The sequence below is a fragment of the Triticum dicoccoides genome, chromosome 6B (genome assembly GCF_002162155.2).
Source record: "Triticum dicoccoides isolate Atlit2015 ecotype Zavitan chromosome 6B, WEW_v2.0, whole genome shotgun sequence".
NCBI classification, from domain to species: Eukaryota; Viridiplantae; Streptophyta; class Magnoliopsida; order Poales; family Poaceae; genus Triticum; species Triticum dicoccoides.
This window is the reverse complement of record NC_041391.1, coordinates 44,905,585-44,913,420: the sequence shown is the minus strand read 5'-3', so window position 1 is coordinate 44,913,420 and position 7,836 is coordinate 44,905,585. Positions and strand designations below refer to the sequence as shown.

Sequence of the window (7,836 nt, the reverse complement as noted above, 5' to 3'; positions counted from 1 at the left end):
GGGGTAGGGATAGGGGCGGCAGCGGATTGAGATCTTAGGGAGGGAGAGGGTTAGGGTTGGAGAGAGGGTTAGGGTGAGAGGATGAGGCCTTGAGGGGTGAGGGGTGCCGTCCGATCCGGAAATATCCGACGGTGTATAATGCGTGATCCACATGAGAAGCCTATGGACCAATCACAACGCAGTAAAAGCTTTGACAATCTTATGACCATCTCAATTGGTCTTAATTGATTGAAATATAAGTATTTTTTGCAGAAAAAATGCATTTTTCATTTCAGTTTTGTTGTAAAGAACCTACCAACTCTTTGTTGCAAAATTGATCCTACCAACTCAAAGTATCTGTTTCATCACAGGAACACAAAAAGTTTCGCAGGATTTCACACCTAGATAAGAACGTTCATACCGACAAATTTGACCACATTTATCAATAGCCTCTTATTTCGGGTAAACAATCGACATATTAGCCTCATGTTGTATGTTTAAATGACCCAATATTGTGTTCATATGTGTATCTTGGGACGACAAACAATGTTGATTTGAGGGGGTTTTATTTTCTTTACACAAAAAATAATTTTTCAATTTTTGGAGTGCCAATAATTGGGTTTTTTGTGAAGGCCCTATCATATATTTATTGCAAAATTGACCAAAATTATGTTTCTAAAATACTACGCCATATTTAATGAACAATTAACCAAATAGTTGGGTCTCAAAAGATTCGAGCCACCTCTCGTGAAAAAGACAAATTTTCGCCGATTCAGCACGAAGTGGGTTGATTTTGAACTGCAGCATCCTCATAGTTTGCTCTTTATTTTTTCCAAAAATAATTTCTAGGTACATAAGTATCTATTTTATCAGAGAAACACCAAAAAAATACCAAGATTCAACCACTAGCTAGGAACGGTCATTCCCGCCGTTTTGACCGCATTTTGAAACGGGCATAAAAAATTCAAAACAAATCAAAAAATTGGGAAACCTTCGTATTGTGTCATTATATGTGGCCAAGTTCCCAGGAAAAATAACAAACTTGTAGTACGGCAATTATTTTTGGAAAGTGTTCTCAGAAACAAGCTATCACGTGTGGAGATCAGTGGCTTTCAAGCCAAATGATCAATCTTATGGCCACATTCATGGCATAGTTTGTTTAAATGATCTCATATTGTGCACAAGGGTGCATATTGGAATGTCAAACAATGTTGCCTAAGGAAGTTTTCATTTTCTTTGGACGAAAAAACTCTTTTCCATTTTTCGAGTGCCCAAAAGGAGGTTTTTTGTGAAGGACCTCCCAAATAATTGTTGCAAAATTGGACCGAATCAATTTTATGAAATACTAGGACATATTTAATGCACAATTGACAAAATGGTTGGGTGTAAAAACTTGAACTGTAGCTGCCTTGTAGTTTGCTCTTTATTTTTTACAAAAATCATTTCTAGGTACATAAGTATCTATTTTATCACAGAAACACCAAAAAAAGTTCAAGATTCAACCACTAGCTAGGAACGGGCATTCCCGTCGTTTTGACCGCATTTTGAAATGGGCATAAAAAAATCAAAAAAAAATTGGGAAACCTTCGCATTGTGTCATTATATGTGGCCAAGTTCCCAGGAAAAATAACAAACTTGCAATACGGCAAATATTTTAAAAAAGTGTTCTCATAAATGAGCTATCATGCGTGTAGATTCATGGCTTTGAGGCCAAATGATCAATCTTATGGCCACATTCTTGGCATAGTTTGTTCAAATGATCTCATATTGTGCACAAGGGTGCATCTTGGAATTTCAAACAATGTTGCCTAAGGGAGTTTTCATTTTCTTTGCACGGAAAAAACATTTTCCATTTTCCTAGTGCCCGAAATGAGTTTTTTTTGTGAAGGACCTACCATATATTTGTTTTAAAATTGGACCAAATCAATTTTCTAAAATACTAGGCCATATTTAATGCATAATTGACAAAATGGTTGGGTGTCAAAAGTTTTGATCCACCTCTGGTGAAAAAGACAAATTCCCGCTGATTTAGTAGGAATCGGGTCAAATTTGAACTGCAGCTGCCTCATAGTTTACTATTTATTTTTTCCAAAAATCATTTATAGTTACATAAGTACCTATTTAATCATAAATACATGGTTTGGTGGCGATACGTCGAGATTTGGGCGGTGGCCGAGGCACCCAAATCTAGAGCGCGTAAACTCGCATGCCCGCCGCATGGTCACCGCGTGACCGTGGCGTTGCCATGTGTTCTGGGCAGCCTAGGTATGTCTAGTGGGTTGGGAACTCCCCAGGTAGGTGCTAGAATGAAAATTACAACATAAGATTCTCACGAGGAGACCGATCGATGCTCAAACATGAATTAGCAGCCAAGTGTTTGATTAGCGGTACGGGAAATGCACATGGCTAATGGGCATGAGTTTTGGCTGAGGATGATCAGTTACTAAGAAGACTGTCTTCACAAATTTTCAGCTCAAAAGGAGGAGCCTAGGTGGTAATTGCTTTGCAAACTACCACACTGGACATAAATACGAATGTTGAAGCTCAGCTCAAAATAATGAATAGATTGAGATGGCATTTGGTGTAGGATGGTTATTTGGGTATAGGAAAGCACTGTAGAAAATGGATACTATTTGGACATGCCAAAGTGGTACTTCCTTCACAAACTGTTGTGCTGAACAGAATAGGAAAATGAATATTTTTTAATTATTTTTTAACTAGGCAAGGAAGGTTTTTACATATTTGACGAAGATATGACCCAAAGAATTATGAGATTTTTTTTGGAATTTTGGGAATGACAGAAATATAGGTTGCTTCACAACGTAGGACAAAAACTGCCACATGGACATGACACATAGGCAAAACTGATGAGGTGGTGCCTAGTAATAGCAACCCACCACAATTTACAAGGTTATGACCATCTATATTGGTCGTTAACAACTAGAAATAAGGCAGCAGACTAGGGCTATTTGCTTTATGACCATTTCATGTAAGGAAATTACGACCTTTCTGACCAAAATGGTCGCAATGGTTTAGGGGTTGGAGCCCCCCGAACAGCTTTTGACCAATTGGTCTGAAATGGTCATAGATCTATGACCATTTCTTCTAGGGTCATTGACAGAAGGTCACTAGTTGACAGATTTCTTGTAGTGGTGTTACAGATTTCCCCCAAGAAATAATATGGTATGGTTCCTATAAAAAAGACATGGTATGACACCCAGGTTACAACTAAAGCCATTGCTAGCGGTGAGAAGAAAGTTGGTGCTCATAGTCGTAGTTGTGGGTGAAGAGAGGTTCTGGTGCTAGTGGAGCTTCTAGAGTGAAGTTAAAATTTCATGGGAGAAGCTGCAGTAGAGGGTAGCCTTTAGTAGAGAGGAACTAGTCTGGAGCAGGGGGAAACCTTCGGTGGTGGTGGACTAGAGCAGAGAGAAGAGGTGCTTGTGTCCCGGAGCGCGGAGCGGCGCAGAAAATCGGCGTTGAAGCTCTTTGCATGCAACCAGGAACCGGGGCCCCTCCTCATGGCTCATCCAGGAATTGTAGGTCGTGGGTGCTGGCGGTAGCAGCAAGAGGCGGATATGTGGCTGGCTGGCTGCTCAAAATCAATAGCTGACCCGAGACGACTATCGATAGTGCGTGCAAGTAAAAAGGACCTGCAGGTCTGTAGTGTTGGTTTGTGGTGGTGAAAGGAGAGATGGGCGAGGTAGTGGTTGTTGTAGCGAGTACTATATCAAAGAAGTAGAGAAGAGCTATGTTGCCCAAATCTATTTTTGGGATGCTAACGCTGCTGTCTTATAGTGGAGTGAAGGAGAAGGTTTTTTGCTGGTTGCTGAAAGAAGGCAAATGAGAACTTCTTGTAGAAGGGGTGGCTGGTGTTTGAGGTAGGGAGGAGCGTGATAGATTTAGAGCCTTGGTGTGCTAGTTGCATTGAACCTGGTTGTTAATTTTTCTTGCTCAAGTAAGCTAAAAGAGAATGTCTTGTAGGGAAGAAGAGAGGAGGCATCGTTCCTTGCTCTTGGTGCTTTCTAGTGAGACTGGACAATGGGGGAAATTCAAAAATTGAGAAGCTAATTCAAAACCCAAAGAAAACTCATAGAATCTCCAACCATAGCCCTATAATAGGGTGCAAAAAAAACAGTTGAAGTAAAATTCAAGGCACCAAAACGTGAATTTTTGGGCACCAGAAAATGTTCATCCCCAACAACAGCCTAAAATTGGGGCCCTAAAATACACCTTGGTTGTCCTATTTGAGGGAAGTTGTTGGAGCAGCATTTCTGGCACAAGGCGATATAAAATAACCATTTTATTGAGGTCCTGCATGGTACCCCGTTTGGAGCAAATTTTGCTGGTGCAGCCGAAGTGTTGTATATTTGCAGCATATGGCCGCTTGCCACCGCCGTTTTATGGTAAGGCTTTGCCAGAAGTGTCGTAGAAAGGTTAGCGCCTCTACACGTACTATTGTGTGTGCTACCTGGCTAGGAGGTTGTCGGAGGTGTTGAGGAGGCTCTATGCAGGAGGAATCGAGTGTTGTTTCGCCAGAATCAATGATTCCGTTGTGGTGGAGGTACTAGTAGGAGATGAAGGAGACAGACTGTGAAGCTTGCAAGCCTCATTGCATGGAAGGGGTCCATGGTGAGTGTGTCAGAGACGTGCTAGCGTATATTACTTTCATGGTCGTGCCCGGTGGCACGGCAACACCCGTACGGTTACATTGGGGCGCCATCATCTCGGTCAGATCACTCCCAGTGGTTGTGCCCTATCAAGAAGGAGGGGGTTATAGGATTTCATCGCATGTGTTCCACGAGCCTCTTGCCATGGAGGTCAAGGTGGATAGAACCAATGACGAGGTCGACTGGTGGCGTTCATTGATGGTTTTTCAATTTCATGATCTACTTTTGATCTGTCAATGAAGATTTTAAAATTCAATTAAAAGTTTACGGTTGGCTCTTGATCCATCCTACATGTGCTTGAGTAAACATGATGTGTAGTGTTTTATTCTCCAGATCTAATAGTTGATTAGGTTGCATCTCATAGTGCTTGTTCTGTCACTAGAGGATATTGAAAAGAGGAAGGGGTCCCTACAGAATGATGAGCTAGTCTTTCGCAGGTGGGGTCAATGGTGTTCGATTTATGAGTTATGAATTTTCTCTTCAGAAACATAGAAACAAAGCCATTGAGATGATACATGCTCCCAACATTAGTGAATTCATTGTGGACCAATTGGTAGAACAGATCATTTTAAGAGGCACGACATACAAGATGATGCTTATAATTCAAAAAAGTTCTAAATGGCTCTATCCCTTTGTGTGTATATGACTAAAGGGCATATTGCTTCTTCAGTCTCATTTGAGTATATAAGGCGTGCATGGGATTTTAATAATACTCACTTTTTTGCTCTTATTTATTTGTTGTCTTTTGAGACTGAATATGTTTTCACTCATACCCAAGACACAAATAGAAGGAAGCCACATCAATTTAGAAGGAATTATTGTGGCCAATATTTCAATGGGCAATTTTTTATGGCTTAGTGCTCCATGATATTTAAGGTAGTACTTTAACATACTGAGAGATGTTCGAAACATTCTCTTTCACTTTTGCGGTTCAATGAAGGTGAGCCATGCGGTGGCCGAGATCATCGCCTTGGGATTGACCATTAGACATATTATGCTAGGGTGGACACCACGCTCACTATCAGTAAGGGTGGAAAGAAGGATAAGCAGTGACACGGGTAGGGCACCATATTGAAATAGAGGATGTAGACCCCTGGGAGTCTTGAGCCATGCTTACTCGGCTAGGGGCAGACTTTTCTCTCTCGTTGCAACACACATGAATGTTTGTTAGTAGAATTAAATCACATAAGCTTGTGGAATTATGTAGTAGATTGTCTGACTAAGGGTTAGGACTCAATATAATTCAGCTTGTAATATGATGGTAATGATAGATACTTATCACCCATATGAGGGTGGGGTGGTTTAGAAGTTGAGAGGGAGTGTTAGATTGAGTCTATGTGTGGGGTGTGTGTATGGGGTTGGATGAAATTATAGCCCCATGATTATGTATGTCCACTCCTACTTGTAGGCTGTTGCTGGATATCAAAAGAATGTTCCAGATGTACCCCGAAGAGACAACAACATCTTAGTGTGAATAATGTCATCTGAGTTACACCATCATCCATGATGTTCGAATTAATGTGGTTGTAAATCATCCATAGTAAAACTTATTGATTTCTTTACTGTGAAAGCCCATGCAAACTATCGGTCGTAAAGACCTATGTAACATGTAGTAGAAAATAATAATCTTTTTACTACATATCCAGGTGCTATTCAGTGCTCTGGCGTCTGTGCAGACAACCTAACAAACCCATGGACTAATTTTTTTATTCATTCCGTAATATGCTTGTTGTTATGTAGTAAAAAAATACTAGATACGTTTCCTACTTAATCTGGTATTAAACTTGATGATAAAATGCTTTGCATTTTGTAGTAAATTTGGTAAACACTTTTTCAACTTAATTCTGGGTTTAGGTTTGATCGTAATACACTTGGTTTCCAGTAGTAAAACTAATGGATCTTTTTACCTCCAGTTACTACAGGAGGGAGGCTTGCATGCAGGCTGGACCTGGTTGGCAACTTTGTTACCATGGGATTGCCGGCTGATAGAATAAATTATTTGAAATATGAAAAATGAGATGACAGTGCATTAGAAATATAATGTGTTGTTTTGTATTCATGAAATCATGTTACCTTATGTATATAATCCTCCTGCAACATTTTATTTTGCAGATAAATGTATAGGCCCTAGTTACCTATACAACTTCCCCAAGAAGCATCTACGAGCTGATGTTCTGGTCCAGGCTACATATTTTCTGATATTTTATTTTACTACCGAAGATACAAGCTAAAGGTGGAGAAAAATCTGTGCACGGGCCTCATGTTCTACGATGAATTGTTTGTGGGAGTGAGTAGTGTGCATTCAGCAGTAACAATAAATGATTGTTCCTTTAAAAAAAGCTACAAAAATATAGCATGTTAAGAGAAATAGGGGTGGCCGCCTCCAGATGCTATGCACGCTATGCGTGCTATTTACAAATGGTGTTTCAAAGTAATGCCATGTATAGCCTAAAATCAAAGGATTTTAACAAGAATAAATGATATACTTCAATAATAAAGTGCTAAAAAGCTTTAATGTGGCCTAACATCAACAACCCATGAGGCAACAACATAGCAAAAATATACAAATTTATAGTCAGGTGCCGCCGGGATCTCCATTGCTAAAGAATAAACTCTCATTGCCAGATACTGAAGTAATCCATGTAGCTAGCTATTTAATAAAGCGACGATCAATCAATCGAGTACTAGGTGTGAAGATGGATAACTTGTAATATAATCGGAAACTAAGATCTAGCAAACATCATGATCCAACACATACATCACGGACTTGTGAGCCCAAAGGACTTGCCTAGTGCCTCACATGTCCGTGGTGCAGCTGGCTCCGACAGCTGCTGCCGCAAAAGGGGGAACGGTGGAGAACAGAGGAAGACCAACAAGGAACAGAAGAAGACGGGCCGAACAAGCACTACAAGAAATATGTCAACTTATGACCACCACTATTGGTCACTGAAAGGTCACAAATTTCCATTTATGACCTTTTTCTGACCAAAAACATAAGGTCAAAAGTTGGGCGTCGTAAACTGACTATAGCGACCTTTCTTCTGGAATGGTCGCAAACGTTTATGACCAAAATACGTCTACTGTGGCGTTTTGGTCACTAGCAACCTCCCCAGGCCACGTAGGCATCCAGCGTGGCAATCTGACGTGGCACAAGATTCAGCCCGGTCCAATTCGATTTTCTACATAGGCC

The 7,836-nt window shown here is 40.5% G+C and overlaps 1 pseudogene; it reads right to left on the bottom strand.

Moving 5' to 3' along the window:
- The window catches only part of LOC119320686, a 27,517-nt pseudogene that overhangs the window by 16,754 nt on the left and 2,927 nt on the right, over positions 1-7,836 (bottom strand).